This window comes from Polyodon spathula, chromosome 6 (genome assembly GCF_017654505.1).
Source record: "Polyodon spathula isolate WHYD16114869_AA chromosome 6, ASM1765450v1, whole genome shotgun sequence".
Taxonomy (NCBI): Eukaryota; Metazoa; Chordata; class Actinopteri; order Acipenseriformes; family Polyodontidae; genus Polyodon; species Polyodon spathula.
This window is the reverse complement of record NC_054539.1, coordinates 34033954-34057043: the sequence shown is the minus strand read 5'-3', so window position 1 is coordinate 34057043 and position 23090 is coordinate 34033954.

Here is a 23090-nt window from a genome sequence, read left to right as displayed (position 1 = left end):
GGCGTTAAACCTGGACAAAGAAAATAAAACCAAATCAATATGGGTCAGAATAACGACCAAAAATTCAAAGGGCATAATAATAGGAGCATGCTATAGACCGCCAGATTCAGACGGTGAGCAAAATAATCTGTTATACAATGACATTAGAAATGCGTGTAGCAAAGGAGAAGCCAAACTAATGGAGGATTTCAACTTCCCCCAAATAAAATGGGAAAACCCGGTGGGTAGCACGAAGGATGAAATAGAAATGGTGGAAATGACAAACGACTGCTTCCTAACACAATTTGTCAAGGCACCGACTAGAGGGGAGGCATGCCTTGATTTAGTCTTTTCAAATAACAAAGATAGAATAACTAAAACAGAGGTCAGAGAACCACTGGCAAACTCAGACCACAACATGGTCTCATTTGAAGTGTTTTTTAAATCCCCAAAAGTAATGACTAAAGCTAAGGTTTACAATTTTAGAAAAGCAAACTATGAAGGTATGAAACAGAGACTAACAGAAGTAGATTGGAGTAAAATAGAGAAAACACCCACAGAAGAAGGATGGTTGTTCTTCAAAAATGTAGTACTAGAGGCGCAAAACAATTACATCCCTAAAGTAGACAAATCTAAATGTAAAACTAAATTGCCAAAATGGTTTAATAGATCAATTAAAAAAAATATTCAGAGAAAAAAGGCACTTTACAGAGCATTAAAAAAGGACCAAAAAGAAAGTACGCAGAAAGAGTACACAGAACTGCAAATGCAAGTCAAAAAGGAAGTTAGAAAGGCCAAGAGAGAAATAGAAATGAACATTGCTAAGGGAGCTAAAACCAATTCCAAAATGTTTTTCCAATATTACAACAGCAAGAGAACATTCAAAGAGGAGATTAAATGTTTAAGAGATACAAATGGCAAAATCGTAGATGAAGAAAAAAAATAGCAAATATATTAAATGATTACTTTTCACAAGTTTTTACAAAGGAAGATACTGACAACATGCCCCACATGTCATCCAGTTCCTATCCAGTTTTAAATAACTTTAGCATAACTGAGGCAGAAGTGTTAAAGGGACTAGGAGCTCTTAAAATAAACAAATCCCCTGGGCCGGATGAGATCCTCCCAGTAGTACTCAAAGAAATGAAAGAAGTAATTTACAAACCGCTAACCAAGATCATGCAGCAGTCTCTTGACACAGGGGTGGTACCGACAGACTGGAAAATTGCAAACGTAATACCGATCCACAAAAAGGGAAACAAAACTGAACCAGGTAACTACAGACCAGTAAGCCTGACTTCTATTATATGCAAACTTATGGAAACTATAATAAGATCCAAAATGGAAAATTACCTATATGGTAACAGGGTCCTGGGAGACAGTCAACATGGTTTTAGGAAAGGGAGATCGTGTCTAACTAACTTGCTTGATTTTTTTGAGGATGCAACATCGATAATAGATATTTGCAAAACATATGACATGGTTTATTTAGATTTCCAGAAAGCTTTTGACAAAGTCCCGCACAAAAGATTAATTCTCAAACTGAACGCAGTTGGGATTCAAGGAAACACATGTACATGGATTAGGGAGTGGTTAACATGTAGAAAACAGAAAGTACTGATTAGAGGAAAAACCTCAGAATGGAGTGTGGTAACCAGCGGTGTACCACAGGGATCAGTATTAGGTCCTCTGCTATTCCTAATCTACATTAATGATTTCGATTCTGGTATAGTAAGCAAACTTGTTAAATTTGCAGACGACACAAAAGTAGGAGGAGTGGCAAACACTGTTGCAGCAGCAAAGGTCATTCAAAATGATCTAGACAAGATTCAGAACTGGGCAGACACATGACAAATGACATTTAATAGAGAAAAGTGTAAGGTGCTACCCCTGGAAATAAAAATGTACATTATAAATATCATATGGGAGATACTGAAATTGGAGAAGGAATCTTGAATATTGTGTGCAGTTCTGGTCACCTCGCTATAAAAAAGATATTGCTGCTCTAGAAAGAGTGCAAAGAAGAGCGACCAGAATTATTCCAGACTTAAAAGGCATGTCATATGCAGACAGGCTAAAAGAATTGAATCTGTTCAGTCTTGAACAAAGAAGACTATGTGGTTACCTAATTCAAGCATTCAAAATTCTAAAAGGTATTGACAATGATGACCCAAGGGACTTTTTCGACCTGAAAAGAGAAACAAGGACCACAAATGGAGATTAGACAAAGGGGCATTCAGAACTTTTTTTACACAGATAATTGTGAGGGTCTGGAATCAACTCCCCACTAATTTTGTTGAAGCTGACACCCTGGGATCCTTCAAGAAGCTGCTTGATGAGATTCTGGGATCAATAAGCTACTAACAACCAAACGAGCAAGATGGGCCGAATGGCCTCCTCTTGTTTGTAAACTTTCTTATGTTCTTATTTTCTTATGTTCTTTGGGTGATGCATTGTGTTGGGTTTGCACCAAACATAACACTTTGCATTTAGGCCAAAAAGTTTAATTTTAGTACTGTCAGATGACAAAACTTTCACCTGGCTACAGAATCTCCTGAGTGTTTTCTTTGCATACTTCAAACGGGATTCAAGGTGGGCTTTCTTGAGTAATGGCTTCCTTCTGGCCACCCTACCATGCAGGCCATATTTGTGGAGTGCTTGGGATATTGTTGTCACATGCACACTTTGACCAGTCTTGGCCATAAAAGCCTTTAGCTCTTGCAAAGGTTCCATTGGCCTCTTGGCAGCCTCTCTGATCAGTCTCCTTCTTGCTCGGTCATCCAGTTTGGAGGGACGGCCTGATCTAGGCAGGGTCTTGGTGGTGCCATACACCTTCCACTTCTTAATAATCATCTTGACCATGCTCCAGGGATATTCAAGGCCTTTGATATTTTTTTATACCCATCCCCAGATCTGTGCCTTTCAACAACTTTGTCCCAGAGTTCTTTTGAAAGCGCCTTGGTGCTCATGGTTCAGTCTTTGCTTGAAATGGACTACCCAGCAGAACCTAGAGGAACTGCTGAATTTATCTTGAAATTATGTGAATCACTACAGTTTAACACAGGTGGAGGCCACTTAACTTGGTGCGTGATTTTGAAGGCGAATGATTACACCTGAGCTAATGTAGGATTACTATTACAAGGGGGGTGGACACTTATCCAACCAAGCTATTTCAGTTTTTATTTTTAAATTAATTTTCTTCAAATTTCACATTTTTTTAACTTAGTAGTTGTGGAGTAGGATAAAATGTGTAAATGAAATGAAAAAAGCAACAAATGAAAAGGCAACAAAAGGTGAACATTTTGAAATGTGGTCTAGACTTTCTATAGGCACTGTATATATATATATTATATATATATATATATATATATATATATATATATATATATATATATATATATATATATATACACACACACACACCTTATATATATGGATAAGTCTCCACCAGCTTTGCACATCTGCACAAAATTGCTTAAGATCAGTCAAGTTGGAAAGCAATTTTCAACTCTTTCCACATATTCTCAATTGGATTGGGGTCCGGGCTTTGACTGGGCCACTCCAGGACATTGACCTTTTTGTTTTTAAGCCACTCCAGTGTGGCTTTGGCGGTACGTTTGGGGTCATTGTCCTGCTGGAAGATGAATCTTCTCCCAAGTCCCAGGTCTCTTGCAGACTTCAGCAGGTTTTCCTCCAGGATTTCTCTGTACTTTGCTGCATCCATTTTGCCCTCTATCTTCATGAGCTATCCAGGCCCTGACGCAGAGAATCATTCCCATAGCATGATGCTGCCACCACCATGCTTCATGGTAGGGATGGTGTTCTCAAGATGATGTGCGGTGTTAGACTTGCGTCAAACATAGTGCTTAGTGTTGAGGTCAAAAAGCTCTATTTTGGTCTCATCAGACAATAGAATCTTCTTCCAGTTGGTCTCAGAGTCTCCTACATGCCTTCTGGCAAACTAGCTGAGATTTGATGTGAGTTTTTTTCAACAATGGCTTTCTTTTTGCCACTCTCCTGTAAAGGCCAGTTTTGTGAAGCACCCAGGCTAGTGTTGCCGTATGCACAGTGTCTCCCATCTCAGCTGTGGAAGACAGTAACTCCTTTAGAGCTGCCATAGGCCTCTAGGTGGCCTCCCTGACTAGTGCCCTTCTCGCCCGGATACTCCGTTTTTTGAGGACGGCCTATTCTAGACAGATTCACAGTAGTGCCATATTCTCTCCATTTCTTAATTGACTTTACTGTGCTCCGGGGGATATTCAATGCGTTGGAATTGTTCTTATATCCTACCCCTAATTGGTGCTTTTGATGGACCTTATTCCGGATTTGCTTTGAATGTTCCTTCGTCTTCATGATGTAGTTTTTCTTAGGAAATGTATTAACCAACTGTGGGACCTCCCAAAGACAGGTGTTAACCTGAAATCATGTGAAACATTGCACACAGGTGGACTCCATTCAACTAATTATGTGACTTGTAAAGACAATTGGTTGTACCAGAGCTTAGTTGTCTCATAACAAAAGGAGTGAATACTTATGCAATCAATTATTTTCTGTTTTATATTTGTAATTTAATTTAGAACAATTTATAGATTTTATTTTTCACTTTGACATTATGGACTTTTTTTGTGTTGATCAGTGGCAAAAACTCCTAATTAAATCCATTTTGATTCCATGTTGTAACACAATAAAATGTGGACAAATCCAAGGGGGTGAATACTTTTGAGAGCCACTGTAAACAAGATCAAATGGCTAAATATTATAAAAAAACTCAGATGGAAGATATATATTTACTATAAGAGTACACCTTAAACTGACCCATTCATTTTTACTAATGGTCACTATGGTCCTGGTACTGTAAAACACGTTATTCCATGCATGTATTACTCTGTGTACATGCTGTAAACACTAGCTGGAAACCTAGTATACATTTATTTGCATAGTATTCTTTGTTTTGAAACGTTGGGAGAGGAGTAATGCTTTCTGAGAAAGGGATAAAGATTCTCAGCATTGAGGAAATCGATCCATTGCTGTGGGTTTGAGGTAAGAGATTCACAAAGAAGTGAATGTTTCCAGATGAGCAGTGATGCACAGACACTGCCTCCACATGGACTCTGATAGCCAGGATGTGGGAGGACCACTGTTCGATGATGCACCTGCACATAAACATCTCTGTGAGTTGACTGCATCATTAAATGTTAGCTTGCGTAAGTTCAGGAGGCGTGTAGGAGGGGCTTTCCAATTTCCTGTCAATTAGTTCCTATTTACTATTAAGCCCTGATCACTTGCACCTTTGCTGTCTAGCGTTTCGTTTTTGTAGCACACGCTCAGACGCCGTCTTTTCGTGTTTCCCCGCTAATCTACACTTCGTTGCCTTTCACTGAAGATCAATTCTCTGTGCAGCACTCCCAAGATATTATCAAATATTTTCCTACCTGCTCTGGTGCTGCTTCTCCTCATTCAGCTTCTCCATTCGGCTGTAGGAGCTCCAACGTTAGTCTTTCCTGCTCTTTCCAGCCTCCAGCCCAGCAACAGCACCGTTCAAACCGTAGATTCATTTCTCATCTCGTCCGCGTCTTCATTAGACAAACTGGCCCTCCACTAAAATCTCTAAAGCTCCTTCAACAAGACATCGACATTCCCGTTGTCAACGTTTGCCTTGCCATTACTCCTCTATTTAATCAACCATAAAGATCTGTCAGCTGAACATTCCTTTACTTTTTGCTTGCAATCAAGCGCCCCTCCTCCGCTCCCAGAGCCAGCAAAATTACCGTTCCTTCATGGGATCCTGCCCTGAACTTCTATTGGCTACGTTCAACATTTTAGGGACCTGTCCATTTAGTTTCGTGATCCCTTTCCCCGTGTGGTGGCTTGTGTTTTCGACTCGTCACAACAACATTCAAAAACACTGCTGTTTTGCAATTTTTCCACCAGCGCTTCTCAGTTTGTGGCTACCACAGCAACGCCCTCATTGCGTGACTGTGGGGAGTGGTAAGTAACCATGGTGACCAGGCAGCTTTATCTGCACTGCGAGCTCAGTACCTCAGTACTGCAATTTTCTGGCTTGCTTGCTGCTGGGCTTTTACAATCTGCGAGGGCCGTTTAACTCGCCGAATTGTGACATCTAAATATTGCGTTAACGTATTCATATACATGACTGACTGTCCTAAAACATGCAACGAAGATATTAAAATCTAAAAGAGTACGCAATTGTTGTTCTACACCGACAAGGATTTTAATCACAATAACCAAATATTCTACCCGGCTTCACTCAAGCCAATGGTTAATTCTAATCATAACCGCTAGATGGCAGTGTAACACCACAAATTTTATACAGTCTCTAAGCTGGTTTGCTATCGCTGTGAAGCTCACACGCTCCAGCTTTTCTACACATCCCCGCAGTTTGCTGTAATTCCGAGGGATTTACATGAGACCCCCTCCTCCTCAAACTTTTGTAGCAACTGACATTCTCCAATTTCAACAGTTCCCCTCTTCAAGGACCTGGTCATGAAGCAACCTTACTCAGCTGTTTTTGAGATGCTCAGTATCTACCATCATAGTAACGTCCTGCTTTCCTGCATCACACATCCATTCCTGTGACTTATTCTTGTTCCCAGATTCGTGTTTTCTCATCTGGCACTGCTCCTCCAGTCCGACCAGCTTCATCAAAAGTCATCATTTCATCAACACAAGCCGCTAGTCAGTCATGGAACCATGTCCTATGACTTACCAATGTTTCAGTCAATGTCCTTCTACCCCCAATAGACAATAAACTGCTTCCTACCAATCAATAGGTTTTGCAGATGCCTCGGAGCAACATATTTTTCATCCTCTCTGGTTCTGCAGCTGTCTCAGATCTCTGCAATCTTTATCTCTGCCCAGACGCAGCCCCATCTCTGGTTCCATCTAAATCGGCCTTAACACTGAAAGACCAATATCCACTGCATTCAGCAGATCCCTACTCTCTGCAGCAGACCACCGTACTCTACCGATGACCTCTGCTCTGTTCAACAGATCCTGCCCTTTACTGTTAATCGCTCCTCACTACAGCAGATCTCCACTCCCTCTTCAGATCTGTTCACTACTACAGCTGCAAAGTCACTCTAGTTTACTGTTGAAGACTGCAGCTGCACTTCTCCAGAGCCAACAATGCTCCAGCCTTCCTCCAATACGCAGATCGTGGCAGTATTCCCATAATCAAGGCTAACGCTAATCTCCATCTAATCAAAATATGGGGCACTTCTTCAGCAATCCTATTCCTCCCAAATGTTACAGCATTTATACTTGGTTTGAGATGTGGTACGAGACTGGAAATCTGTTTTGATTATGAGTTAAGGATTTTCACTATTAAGAGAATAACTGGCGTTGCGAAACCCAAATCTCTGAATGTGAGTTTACCTTTTCCATTAACTAACACATAGAAAGGTGGCATCTCATCTTTGCCCTCATTTGTAGAACATGGGGCGCAAAGGAGCCGTGCTTTCCCAGTAGCCGATTCATGTTCGTTCAGTCCAGCTGCCACCTCAGCCCTCAGTTCCAGCTCTTCTTCTGCCTCTACTTTCAGTATCCAAGTTCAGTCAGTTGGTCCCATTTGCTTCCACAACCCCCATCCAGAATCCTCAGCTTCTCCAGATGCTATTTAACTGAAACCTACTCTCCGTAACCCCCTTCAATCTGCTCAGCATTACATGTCTGCAGCCCTCCACCTTGTTCAAGCTCCTATTCTACAGCCTGCTCAGCGTCTTCAATCCCCTGCACCCAAATTCGAATAATCATAGCCCTTCAATCAAAACCTGGCTCTCATGGTCTGTGCTAGGGATTCTCTCCAACTTTCTTCAGTCTCTCCATATTTAACATTCTGTCTGACCCTGTCTGACCCTCACCTGGCTGTGTACCTCAGGACGGATCAATTCAGCGCGGTCAGTCCACTCACATGTCAAGTATCAAGTTCCCTATCTCCCTTTTCAAGGTATCTCCACAGCAAGAACCCCCCCCGCCACTCTCCTCCTCAGACTATCTGTTCAATGATTCCTCACTCCTATCATCAATCGTCTCGTCTCGAGCAGAGCTCCCTCCATTCCTCCGCCCCTGCCCCCCAAGCAGGCCTCCTTCCTGTCCACCCTCACCTCTTGAGTAGGCCTCCCTCCTCAACTCCACCCTCTCCTCCAGAGCAGGCCTCCCTCCTCGCCTCCTTGCATGGCTACCTCCTCTCCACCCTCTCCTCTGAGCAGGCCTCCCTCCTCTCCACCCTCTCCTCCAGAGCAGGCCCCCCCCCTCGACTCTCCCTTTCCCCCCCAGCCTGATCACGAATGTGGGGGAACTGGTCCTTCTCTGCAGTGGATTCCTACATTCATTCATCCTTCCCTGATATAGTTGCTGCTAGTTGCAGGTATACACATAGTCATATCCTACTAAATTTACTAACCATTCTCCTGTTTGTCCCGTTTGTCCTTCTAGTCTTTTGTTTATGTTATGCGCTGGCATGTGCTCTTTTGTTTGTCTCACGGTGTGGGTGATTTGGTGGAGTGCCGGGGGTCCATCCTTTTGGGGGGCAAGTGATCTCACTTCCTCGACCTCAAGGCATGGCTTCAGCTAACCCTTGACCTTCAGGGGGGTTCTCGCCGTGTGAGTCAGAGCGGACCCCCGGCCACACTCTGTCCTTTTGCAGCTCCTGCGCTTATCTTGCCTCACTCAAGGCTCTGTTCTATACTCTGTCTCAGTTCAGGACGTGGCTACTCATGCTCGAGTCCCATACTAACCTCTATGCTTTTTCTTATCTCAGGTCCCAGGCAGCGTGAAGTCTCGACCAATTGGGGGTCTAACGAGCGCCCCTTTACAGAAGTCTCAGATGCTGGGTACCTCTCCCTCTCTATCTCCTTTCGTGTCCCAGTCTTCCGGGACCATCTTCCTCTGAGGGGCGGCTCCACGAGTCATAACCCTCATATATGTTTTCGGTTGCTAGGTCCGTCGGCCCTGAGCGTGTCGGCATCGCCGCCCTCAGTCAGTGACCACTTTCTGTATCCTGTCTTCGGTTGCTAGGCCTTTGGCCCTGAGCTCGTGTTGGCATCGCCGCCCTCAGTCAGTGACCACTTCTGTTTCCTGTCTTCGGTTGCTAGGTCTGTCGGCCCTGAGCTCGTGTCGGCATTGCCACCCTCAGTCAGTGACCACTTTCTGTATCCTGTTTTTGGTCGCTGGGTCCTTCGCCCCTGGGCTCGTGTCGGCATCGCCGCCCTCAGTCAGTGACCACTTTCTGTCCTAGCTTCCATGTCCAGCTTCACTGGTCTGCTACCAGAGTGGGCCTCGCCTGCTCTTCTATCCTCGGTCCGGTCCTTTCTAGCCGGCAGTCTTTCCTACTAACCGCTCCCTTCTGCCCTATCTCTACCCCTATCTCTACCCCCAGCTCACGCCTCATGAATTCTATATATGTAAAATTGCTTTCTGAGTAAACAATATTTCATCAGTACTGATTTGAAGATGTTTATTGTTTTGTTTCATCATTACCATATACATCTAATTAAAATTAGAGCTGTCAATCGATTCACGTTCCCTTTCAATTCGAAAATAACCATCAACGTATGGGACATTGCACTCAGGCAGTAGGGATTGGCTGAGCTTTATAGCAAAGCTGCCGATAGGCCTCTGCGCGAGCTGCCGTGTAAGCCCGCCCCTGGGAGCTTACTATACACAGCGCGCAGAGACTCTCTTCCTCTTTTATCTTCAGCATCGGTAGCGGTAGGTACTTGAGCTCACTAAGCTTAGGCTTGAGAAGCTGGTTTTGGCCCCTTCTCCGAGTTTATTTCAGTTACGTTTATTATTGGTATTTGGGTTATATAATTGTGTATATATATTTTATATATTACTTTATATATCCCCTCACACTTTGCTTCGGCATCGCGTTTTTGTTTAACCTCGTGGTCTCTGTCTTCTCTTTATCAGATAATTCTAAATTTATTGTGTGTTTTTGGGTTATATATATATATTTCTTAGGACGAGCGCCGTTGGCTTTTGCCACACGTGTATTGCAGCCTCGGTCTTGCCTGGCTAGACCTCGTGTGTGTGGAGTCTCTCTAGAATCTTCCACTGCTGTGTGTTCCCCACCGCGTGGTAGCTGTACGGTCTGCCCTACAGTATCTCTCACAGTACACCAAGCACTTGCTGCAGCATCCCCCCAAAAAAAAAAAAATAATCCCTTTTTCACCATAAGAAGACGACCACCAAGCACATACTCCCTTAGCACCAAGGTAAGTATTAACACCAAATAAGACACTGTACCAGCACTAGCGTCTCTGCTCTGCGGGTCAGCTGACGCTTAGGCGACTTGTGCTAGCGTCTCAAAGCTCGGTACTCGCTCTGCAAGGTGTCAGCGCTTTGGCACTCGGTGTAGCGCTTCCGCGCTTGGGACTCGGTGCTCGACGCCAGGTGCATCGTTGCTTGACGTTGACACTTCGACGCTCAACGCACGCACCTCGACGCTTGATGCTTCGACGCCACGTGCTCGGCCCTTTGACGCTATACAATCGACGCTCGGCTCTTTGACGCCCCGTACTCGATGCTCGGCGCTTTGAAGCCACGTGCTCGACGCTCGATGCCTCGACGCTAAATGCTCAGCGCTTCAACGCTCGACGCTCAGCGTTTAGACACCATGTGCTTGACGATACACGCTCGGCGCTTCGACGCTCAAGGCTCGGCACTCGGCGCCTCGTCGATGTTTGCCGTGCTTGACTAAGATGTCGGGCTTTCACCACTGCATGTCCTGGCAGGCAAAACTGCCTGCCAGTGACCCTCACGAGGAGTGCATGGCATGTCTTGGGCCGGAACACGCCGCATCCGCGTTGGCGGATAGAGCTTTTTGCCATCTTTGTGCTGGATTTCAAGCACGTGCCCTTCGGCAAAAGGCTAAGAAGTCAATGGGTGGGCACTGCCCTTCGTCGGGATCTTCCCACACCATTTCAGCCCCGCCGTCGTCTATTGCGATGCCGCCAGGGCAACGGCAGCTCTCCATGAGCCCGGCCTCCCAGATTACAGCAGGTCAGAGGTCCCCCACCAAACGCACTCGGGCTTGTAGCCCCTCCCCTCCTAGGGCATACCCTTGTCGGGAGTCTAGCTCGCCCTCCAGATCGCCTCGACATAGAGGACGCTCTCGCTCCCCTCTTCGCGACAGGCGATACAGAGACAGGTCAGGGGAGGTGGAGTTAACCTCCAAGATGTTGCAATTCATGGAGGTTATGATGGGACAGCAGTCCTTTCTCAGGTCTCTAGCTACTGCAGTGCCTTGAGCCCCAGAACAACCCACTGGGCCCGTCACCAGCCAACCAGTGGCCCCCCCACAATCTCCCTTGGCTGTTTCCCTTCCAATGCAACCGCAGAAGGACTGGGATATCGATGTCGTCTCCAGAGATGCCTCTGACATCCTGAAAGGGGACAGTGTAGAGTCTGAGGTAGCCTCCCACCACTCGGATCAGGACGCTGAGTCCAAGGTGATGGACACTGATGACCCTATGTGGTCTGTGGTGGACAGGGCAACCCGCCACTTGGGTATCGATTGGCCCAAGACAGAGCTTCCCCGGTGATCTCTGTTTGAGTCGCCTTCAGCCCAGTCCCATCAGTCCAGGATGCTTCCATTCCCGGACTTTGTCAAGGAGGTGCAGTCTACCTGGGGGACCCCGGCCTCTGCTCCTGTGATGTCTCGCAAGGCTTCAACTTTTACTATGCAGGGGGCCAGTGAGGCTGGTCTAGCGTCCTTTCCACCAGTGGACGCTGCGTTCGCTGCGTTGGTTAAAATGCTGACACTATCTGGGCTTACAAAGGACCCAGCGTGTCCTAATAAGAGAGATACACCTCAAAAAAGGGTACTCTGAGGCCATGGAGGCAGTCAGACTGTCTAATGTAGCCAGTGTACTGGTGGTTTACCAGGCGGCACTCATTAGAGACCTACCTGAGTGCCCTTCTGCGGCCCTCAGAAGCGAGCTAGGCACAGTCAGCCAGCTGCTGGTGAAGCTAGCCCAGCTCAACGTGCGGGCTCAGGGCAGGAGCATTGCTTCTATGGTTGTGGCCAGAAGACAGCTCTGGCTCTCGCAGGCAAGAGTGCAGGAGCCTGACAAGGCCCCCTTGCTGGACGCTCCAATTACACCCGGACACACATTTGGTCCGGCAGTGGAGGAGATGCTGCAAAGCTCCGTCAAGGCAAAGGGAGGCGTCGCAGCAAATGGCCAAGATGTGGCCAAATAAGCAGTTCCAGCCGAAGAGGCCTCAGGAACAGCCATGGCGTAAGACACCACCACAGCGGCAGGTGCAAACAAGGGGTAGTAGGACCTCCCCGTAGGTCCATCAGCATGCGGCCAGCCTGGCTTTACAAAGCCGAGGCGAGTAGAATGGCACCCTAGAGGAGGTGACTGGTCACGTCCTCGTGGCTCTGGCCAAGCCCCTCGTGAGCGAGCACAGCCAAAGCAGCCCTGAGACACCCAGGCAGCTATTACCCCACCCTTATACTCTTCCACAGATCCAGTTCTGGCAACAGTGTGACAAAGACATCTGGGTGCACAAGACCATTTCCACCGGGTACACCCTTCAGTTCCAGTTAAAGCCCCACCCCTTCAGGGGGGTGGTTGTAACTGCAGTGAAGGACTCGGTTCAGTCCTCAGCTCTGAATGTGGAGATACAGGCACTGCTCATTCAACTGCGTGCCATTCAACAAGTAGACCCTGCTCTGATCGACCAGGGGTTCTATTCCAAATACTTCCTAGTGCCCAAAAAGGACGGCGGGTTCCGCCCTATTTTAGATCTGCGAGTACTGAACAGATACCTATGGAGGTTATCGTTCAGGATGCTTACTCACAGGCACATCATCCAGTCAGTCCGACACGGCGACTGGTTTACCACCGTGGATCTGACAGATGCATACTTTCACGTTCCCATCTGCCCGGGTCACAGGAGGTATCTGCGTTTCGCATTCCAGAGCAGGGTGTACGAGTTTTGTGTCCTCCCATTCGGTCTGTCACTAGCTCCTCGAACCTTTTCCAAATGTATGGATGCAATTTTAGCTCCTTTGCGGGCTTAAGGTGTCCGACTGCTGAACTATCTGGACGACTGGCTCGTCTGCGCGCAGTCGAAGGAGCAGCTGGCACAGAACACAGTGGCTTCAGCGGCTGGGTCTGAAGGTCAATTCAGAGAAGAGCCGCCTCGTGCCAAGCCAACAGAACGAATTCGTGGGTCAGCATCTGGACTCGGTGTCCATGGAAGCAACCTTGTCGACACAAAGAGTTGCCTCGCTGGAACGGTGTCTCTCCCTGTTCAGGTTAAGAGAAACAATCAGCATGGAGCTGTGCCAGCGCATGCTGGGGCTGATGGCTGCCACCTCACAAGCCCTTCCCTTGGGCTTATTACACCAGAGACCTCTACAGGCCTGGTTCAATGCCTTCGCGTTACATCCGCGGAGAGACAAACACCGCAGGTTGACGGTATCCCAAACCTGCTGGGAAGCACTACGCTGGTGGAAAGTTCTGTCAAACATCCGCCAGGGCATTCGCTTGGGTCCCATCTTCCGGAGGGAAGTGGTTATGACCGACGCTTCCAACCAAGGTTGGAGAGCAGTCTGGAACAGCTCAGGGACCCGCAGAGTGTGGCCAGGACCCTGGAGGTCAGCCCACATCAATGCTCTGGAACTCAGGGCAGTGGACCTCGCCCTCCGGCACTGGTGCTTCTAGACAAGCACGTGTTGGTGCGGTCGGACAACACCAGTATATCACCAGCACACGGCTGTTGTTGGGCACAGCCGCGTGACCTCTCTGCGCGCGGTCGGACGGAACTCCTATCCAGAGGAGGCCCTCTTGCAGGGGACCAGCGTCTCCACCCTCAGGTGGTAGAGAGCATCTGGGAATGGTTCGGCATAGCGCAAGTGGATCTATTCACTTCACGAGAGACCACTCACTGCCCCGTATGGTTCTCGGTGAGGGACCCTGACAGCCCCCTAGGAGTTGACGCATTGGCTCACGAATGGCCGCCAGTCCTCCTATATGCGTTTCCACCAATTCCGATGCTCCCTACCCTCTTAGAGAAGGTCAGGGTAGAGCAAGCGACAGTGATTCTGATCGCTCCTCGGTGGCCTCGGAGAATATGGTTCCCGAGTTTGGTGCAGTTACTGCACGGTCAACCGCGGGAGCTTCCCCTACGAGCAGACCTATTGTCCCAGGCCAAAGGACGGCTTTGGCACCCAAACCCCAAGCTCATGCAGCTATGGGCTTGGCCCCTGAACGGGAGTGCCTGTCAGCCTTAGGGCTTTCGATGGAGGTAATTTCGACCATTCAGAGAGCTAGAGCGCCCTCTACCAGGTCACAGTATACATACAAGTGGCAGTTGTTCCAAGATTGGTGTCTGGCGGGGGGCCATGACCCAATATCTTGTCATATGGCAGTGATATTACAGTTTCTACAGAAACTGTTAGATGAAGGGAAATCTCCCTCTACACTTAAAGTGTATTTTGCCGCCAAATCAGCTTGCAATGTACGCATTGACGGGTTATCACCAGGTTGCCATTTTCTGGCATCGCAGTTCCTCAAGGGCGCAAGACGTTTGCGACTTCCAAGAACGACCAGTTTACCATCATGGAGCCTTGACGTGGTGCTAGAAGCCCTTACCAAGGCACCATTTGAGCCTCTCCACACTGTGGATATGAAGCTTGTGTCTATTAAAACTGCGTTTCTGCTGTCAGTGGTGTCAGCTAAACGTGTCAGCGAGTTACATGCACTGTCAGTGCATCCTTCATTTACTCATTTCGCAGGAGACAGTTCTAAGGTCTCCATGCTCCCAAATCCAGCCTTTTTGCCAAAGGTCATATCTCCGTTCCACATGAACCAGCCAGTCGAGTTAATGGCGTTCCATCCTCCTCCTTCTTCTTCCCCAGAAGAAGAACAGTTACACATGCTCTGCCCTGTGCGGGCATTGAGGTACAACGACTGTGAGGCAAACAGAACAGTTGTTCATATGCCATGGTTCTAAGACCTTGGGTCAGCCGTTGTCTAAACAACACCTTTCCCATTAGATAGTGGATGCTATTAAATTAGCTTATGAGTCTGCAGGCCTTCCACCACCAGGGCAGTTGAAAGCACATTCCACTAGGGGTATGGTGACATCCTGGGCCCTCTTTAAGGGAGTGCCGGTGTCTGACATTTGCGCGGCAGCCAGTTGGGCTACACTGCATACTTTTATGAGGTTTTACCGGTTAAGCGTACTGGATTCCTCTGCTCCACTATTTGGAGCTTCTGTACTACACCCGATGGCATCCTAGGATGCCAGTATGGTGTTTACTATTCCACTTACGACAGGTGTCATTGCGAGCATAGACGCGCAGCTCCGCATATGCCTAGATGTGTTACCTACGCAATTGCGTTATGACGTAAGTCTGTCCTACTGCCGAGAATCCTCCCTCGCGACGGCTTGGGTACACTGTTCCCATATGTTGATGGTTATTTTCGAATTGAAAGGGAACGATAGGTTGCAGATACAACCCCGGTTTTCTGAAAGAGAAAATAACCATCAACCCGCGAGGTCACTCCGGAAGCCTTCTCGGCCTGAAGAGCAAAAGAGGAATAGAGTCTCTGTGCACTGTGTATAGTAAGCTCCCAGGGGGGCGGGCTTACACGGCAGCTCGCGCAGAGGCCTATCGGCAGCTTTGCTATAAAGCTCAGCCAATCCCTACTGCCTGACGGCAATGTCCCATACGTTGATGGTTATTTTCTCTTTCAGGGAACCGGGGTTGCATCCAAAACATTTTTGATTGGTTAATTTATGGGTATTACTAGACTAAATAGGTATATTTCGGTAGATTAATCTGTGGCCATTTTTTAATATAGGTAACGATATTACAGCAGCTGCCCTGCATCGTAATACAAAAAAAAAATTAAAAAAAAATCAACAGAATCTAAAAAAAAAAAAAAACAAGCCCAATTGTAATTTGGTCTTTTGAAAAGCATTTTTATTATTATTTTTATTTTAGTAAATGTAACACATTTTCACAGAACATCAGTTGTTTACAAAGCTACGAACTTGGCTTCCTTCTTACACTTCTGCATCTAGCAGAACCTGATGCACCGAGGAGATGAAGCTCTGGAAGCTTGTGACAGGTACCTGAGAATATTGTGGTTATTGTGACTGTTTAACATGCTGTCACAGTCACAAATCAGAGAAAGTAATTCCACATAATTACCTCTATTTGAAGAATTGATGCTTTCATCAATTCAGGTATTTCTGGTGTAAACCTAGAGAAAATTCTAGAAAATTGATTTGTAACAAATAGACTACAATGTCTCAGTTGTCTTATGAATTTTTTTGTTTAATTTGTAGAAAGCAATTTGAAATATTACTTCAACGTTCTCAATGTAAATCTCACCCTAGCATACCCTAGCATATTTATGTCCCACATACTAATGATTTGACAGATCTCTGACATCCCCATTGGTTAAACACCCAATTATGTCCCACCTCTGTTCAGTCATGATTGGACAGCAGCAGAGAAAATGCTAATCTTCTACTGGTTGATTTTATTTTATATACAAAAAAAAAAAAAACAACTGTGCGATTAAAACAAACAAACAAACAAAAAAAATCTGCAATCAACTCTTTAGTTGATTAATCAGAGCAGCCCTAATTAAAATGCAATGCCATATAGACTGCCTTCAATATACGTTACAATCTGTATCATCAAAATGTCATTACAATTTAATTTATTTAAAGAAAATTGCTAGCTGTTATTGTGCATGGTTCGTATGGATCTGGCATCATCACCACTGAGCTCACATCAATGTCTTGAATAAGAACTAACCCTGTACTACTGCATATTCTTTAATCAAATACTTTATGATGTACAATATTTATCAACAAAGCAGAGCAGCACATTATAACTTAGGCTCTTGGGTTTTCAGTGTTTGTTTTTGAAGAGTGCATAAAATACCATAACAAATCATTTAAAAGTAACATTTTAGTTGTGAGCAGACTTAGTCTCCTGCAATCTGTTAATTGAGCAAAAATCTGCAAATATTTTTTTTAGCACCAGGTGTCAGAAGTTGACAACTATTAAGATGTTTCCTAAATCTAAACATTAGGGTTATTAAATGCTTGACAGTCTTGCCATTTAAATACTTTTTCTGTCAGCAAATAAAACCTTAGGCAATTTCATTAATCCCTTCTCTTTACAGGTGACTGGCATGCTTTTTTAACGTGTTCTTTACCATCAATTATTCTCTTTACATCCATCATGTTAGCCAAGGCTGTTGAATGCAAGAATGTCTGCCATTTGTTCTCTGGTAGGAATCCCATGGTTTTCAATATTGTGTTTTCACTGGGATTAGTCCTCATGATGTTGCAACAGACCATAAAGGTGAAGCAGAGTTGGTGATCAGCAAACAGGGCAAGGGACAGCTCCTGAAAGTGGATATAGAAGTAGATCATTGTATTACCACAGTTCGAACATATCAAAAAAAAAAAAAAATGTATACTATTCTTCGCCATTTTTTTTTGTATGTAATATTTACATGCCGTTTTGTCTGGTATATCTCAATTCATCCATAGCTATAAAATTTGAAATGGCTGACGTTTCTTTTAGTGCTACAACATACTCTTCATTGTCCAATGTAGAACTAAAAATATTCCCATTAGAAATGCTTTGCCTCCAATAAATTATGAAAATAATGAACATGTTCAATGATCACAGATATAAATTTTATGTTCCTGTCACACAGACGGCTGGAGTGGGTGACGTCAGACCAGAAACAGGAAATAAACAATGAGAGGTGGAGTTTGGTGGAGCTGAGCGCTTGCTTGCACTCAATGAATTTAATAAATAAACAGAACAGAAAATAAAAAGGTTGTAATATACAAAAAACACAGGACACGGCACATTCGCCAAAACAAAAGAGACAAACAAAACGAACTATACAGACAAACACTGTGAGCTGATTTAACGATTATTCTTATTCTTATTATTATTACCTCTGTCTCCAATCCCATTCTCCACTCACCGAACACACAACCCCGAGTATGTGAAAACATGCTGCTTTTATGCAGCTGTACCGAGACTCACCTGCTAATCAATCATTCAATTGGAGTCGCGGTACAACTGCACATGAATTAATAAAGTGCAGTTCCCCGTGCTCACATATTATTACTTTTTACGTGCACGTGAAGTGCTGTGCAATCCTTGTGCTTAAATACAAATATACGTTTTAAACACTTGTGTTACACAGACCCGTTTAAATCCTGTGTACCAATGACTATACACCAACATTAACACATAACACAAAATACACACAGGGGCAGGCACTTTGCCATAGTCTGTTTAGAAACTTTTTGGATTAAAAACGGTCCAAAGTTGCAGAACAATTGATATATGAAATGATGTGTTATGTACAAATCCACTACCACTATATATATATATATATATATATATATATATATATATATATATATATATACATATATATACATACACACACACACACACACACACACACACACACACAATTCTGGAAAAAATTAAGAGACCACTGCAAAATTATCAGTTTCTCTGGTTTTACTATTTATAGGTATGTGTTTGGGTAAAATTAACATTTTTGTTTTATTCTATAAACTACTGACAACATTTCTCCCAAATTCCAAATAAAAATATTGTCATTTAGAGCATTTATTTGCAGAAAATGACAACTGGTCAAAATAACAAAAAAGATGCAATGTTGTCAGACCTCGAATAATGCAAAGAAAATAAGTTCATATTCATTTTTAAACAACACAATACTAATGTGATTTTCAAGCACAGCTTTCATGCGTCTTGGCATGCTCTCCACTAGTCTTTTACATTGATGTTGGGGGACTTTATGCCACTCCTGGCGCAAAAATTCAAGCAGCTCAGCTTTGATGGCTTGTGACCATCCGTCTTCCTCTTGATCACATTCCAAAAGTATTCAGACCCCTGACCAATTCTCTTATATTACTGAATTACAAATGGTACATTGGAATTTCGTTCTGTTTGATATTTTATTTTTAAACACTGAAATGAATCAATTATTGTAAGGTGACATTGGTTTTATGTTGGGAAATATTTTTAAGAAAAATAAAAAACTGAAATATCTCGCTTGCATAAGTATTCAAACCCTGTGCTGTGGGAGCTCCCAGTTTGCACCGATGAAAGAAATTGCCCAAACAAGGACACAATTACCTTACCATTGGCCTCCACCTGTGAACCATTAAAGTTGCTGTCACATTTTCTGGATAAAAACCCCACAGTTGAAGGATCATTGGTAAGGCTGTGAATCTGAAGGAAAATGAAGACCAAAGAGCATTCTACAGAAGTTAGAGATAAAGTAATTCAAATGCATAGATTAGGGAAAGGGTACAAAATAATATCCAAGTGTTTGGATATCCCAGTGAGCACAGTTGGATCAATAATCAGGAAGTAGAAGCTGCATCACACCACCCAGGGCACTGCCAAGAAAAGGCTGTCTCTCAAAACTCAGCGCTCAAACAAGAAGGAGACTTGTGAGAGAAGCCAAGAGAGGCCAACAATCACTGTGAAGGATGTGTGGCAAAGCGTAAGCCTTGCACAATGGAAATATGTAGTTTATTGTATGTTTTTGTGTTAATTGTTAATATTGATTTAATTGTTTAGCTGCTGTGGCGCTCCGCTGGGGACGATTACCCGTCTGCGTGGAGCAGCAGCTGAAAGCAATCAGCTGTTCCAGCAGGCGGGTGGGCGTGTCTCAGCGGAGCGTCAGTATAAAAGCATGGCGATCGCTGTGATCGGGGCTGCTGCAAGGCCTGCCGTTTTCACGGCATTTTTTGAGTTATAGTTTGGGGTATTGTGATTTTGCACTTTTTGTACGGTTTGCTGTATTTGTCCTCTGTGCGTTACCATCGCTGGTAACGTCACATGACCGCCTTTATTTTACTTTCACTTTCTTTTTGTTGTTAATAAATCCTGCGCGCCTGTGCCGGCGTTTCAACACCAACCTCAGTCTCTCTGTATGCTTGAACAACGGCTACCCACGCGTGTGACAGGCTCCTTCTGGACAGTGAAGGAGCTACAGAGTTCAGTGGCTGGGAGTGGAGTAATGGTGCACCAGTCAACCATATCAAGAGCTCTGCATAACACTGGCCTGTATGGGAGGGCGGCAAGAAAGAAGCTGTTACTCAAAAAGTACCATCTGAAAGCACATCTGGAGTTTGCCAAAAAGCATGAGAGTGACCCAGCTGCGATGTGGGAAAAGGTTTTTTGGTCAGATGAGACCAAGATAGAGCTTTTTGGCCAAAAAAACTGGTCCAAACCTAACACTGCCCATGCCTCAAAACACACCATCCCTACAGTGAAGTACGGTGGTGGCAGCATCATGCTGTGGGGATGCTTCTCATCAGCAGGGACTGGGCATCTTGTTACAATTGAAGGAAGAATGGATGGAGCAAAATACAGGAAAATACTGCAAGAGAATCTGCTTCAGTCTGCTAAAAAACTGAAGCTTGGGAGGAAATTCACCTTTTAGCAGGACACTGATCCCAAGCACAAGGCCAAAGCAACATTGGAATGGCTCAAGAACAAAAAGGTGAATGTCCTACAGTGGCCCAGTCAAAGTCGTGATCTCAATCCCATTGAGAATCTATGGCACTATTTGAAAATTGTGGTCCACAAACGTCGTCCAACCAACCTGAACAACCTGGAGCAAATCTGCCAAGAAGAATGGGCCAAAATCACTCCGACACTGTGTGCAAAGCTGGTACATTCTTACCCCAGAAGACTTAAAGCTGTTATTGCAGCGAAAGGTGGCTCTACCAAAATAATGTGTGGTTTTTACCCTCGAGCGGGGCCACAGGGGGTTGAATACTTATGCAAGCAAGATATTTCAGTTTTTTATTTTTCTTAAAAATATTTCCCAACATAAAACCAATGTCACCTTACAATAATTGATTTTGAGTTTATGTGTTTTAAAATAAAATAAAAAAAACATAACATTAATTGTTTTATTGTTTAGTAATCCCCTGCACCTGGTGTTAATTGTAAATTAGAGCCAGGTGCAGGGTATTTAAAGAATGCAGCCAGTCTGTTCGGGGCTGCTGAGAGGTAGAAAGCAGAAAGTGTGCTCTGGTTCTGAGCAGTCTAAAGTAAGTGTTGAGTTAAACCTGTGTGATTTGTTTTGTGACAGGTAAACGTTAGGTTCCAGCTTGTGTGTAGTTAGTGCTCCAAATAGGAGCTAGGTGTTTATTTTGTGTTTTGTTTTTGTTTGTGTTTATTAAAAGTGCACACAAGCACTTTAAACTCCATTTCCGTGTTTGGGTCTGGTTTAAACGGGGAAACGAACTGTATATATATATATATATATATATATATATATATATATATATATATATATACACACACACACACACACACACACACACACACAGTACTGTGCAAAAGTTTTAGGCAGGTGTGAAAAAATGCTGTAAAGTAAGAATGCTTTCAAAAATAGATATGTTAATAGACTATATTTATCAATTAACTAAATGCAAAGTGAGTGAACAGAAGAAAAATCTAAATCAAATCCATATTTGGTGTGACCACCCTTTGCCTTCAAAACAGCATCAATTCTTCTAGGTACACTTGACTACAAAATCCCTGACTGTGCATATAGTCAGGTGTATGATTAAACAATTATACCAAACAGGTGCAACAATACACAAGGTAGTCATACAGCATCAGCAAGGTCTTTCCCAGGCAGAAATTTCAAGGCAGACAGGGGTTTCCAGATGTGCTGTCCAAGCTTTTTTGAAGAAGCACAAAGAAACAGGCAACGTTGAGGACCGTAGACGCAGTGGTCGGCCAAGGAAACTTACTGCAGCAGATGAAAGACACATCATGCTTATTTCCCTTCGCAATCAGAAGATGTCCAGCAGTGCCATCAGCTCAGAATTGGCAGAAAACAGTGGTACACCCATCTACTGTCCGGAGAAGTCTGGTCAGAAGTGGCATTCATGGAAGACTTGCGGCCAAAAAGCCATACCTCCGACGTGGAAACAAAGCCAAGCGACTCAGCTATGCATGAAAACACAGGAACTAGGGTGCAGAAAAATGGCAGCAGGTGCTCTGGACTGATGAGTCAAAATTTGAAATATTTGGCTGTAGCAGAAGGCAGTCTGTTTGCCGAAGGGCTGGAGAGTGGTACACAAATGAATGTCTGCAGGCAACAGTGAAGCATGGTGGAGGTTCCTTGCAAGTTTGGGGCTGCATTTCTGCAAATGGAGTAGGGGATTTGGTCAGAATTAATGGTCTCCTCAATGCTGAGAAGTACAGGCAGATACTTATCCATCATGCAATACCATCAGGGAGGCATTTGTTTGTCCCCAAATTTGTTCTGCAGTATGATAACAACCCCAAACATACAGCGAAAGTCATTAAGAACTATCTTCAGCGTAAAGAAGAACAAGGAGTCCTGGAAGTGATGGTATGGCCCCCACAGAGATATATATATATATATATATTATATAATATATATATTATATAATATATAATAATATATGTCATGTTATTTCTGCAGCAAACTGATTCCAGGATCCCTGTTAATTTTAGTTACAGTAATTTAAACACAACAAATTTGAAAGACCACATTACCTGTATAAGAACTGCTTCTCCTAATTGTATGGCAGGCTCAACTATTTTCATATAGTTTGGATCAGATGCAAACACCTTGTTTAGCTTGTCCCCTTCCATCTGACAGATCTACTTATAAGCTTGTCCTTGTGAATCAATATAAAGTGGCCAATGGCCCCCATTCTTAACAAGAATAGCATTCGCAGTGGAGTTCTGATCTGGGGGTAGCCCTTCATTTTGCCACTGGCGAACCTGATTATATATTTAAAAAAAAACATATGTAAATATAATGTGAAACGTGCAATGAAGAACATCTAGCCACACACCAAGGCGCTTTATCAGAAAAAAAGTATTTTCCTGGATTGGTTTTGATACCATAGTGGAATCTATTAATTACAATAATTGGCAGAAATGTGGTAAATTACAGGGTGGTCTTAAACTGAGCTGATCTTAATGTGGTTTCATCAGAAAGTTGTATATTTTGACCATCCAATAAGCTGCAAAAGGTTTC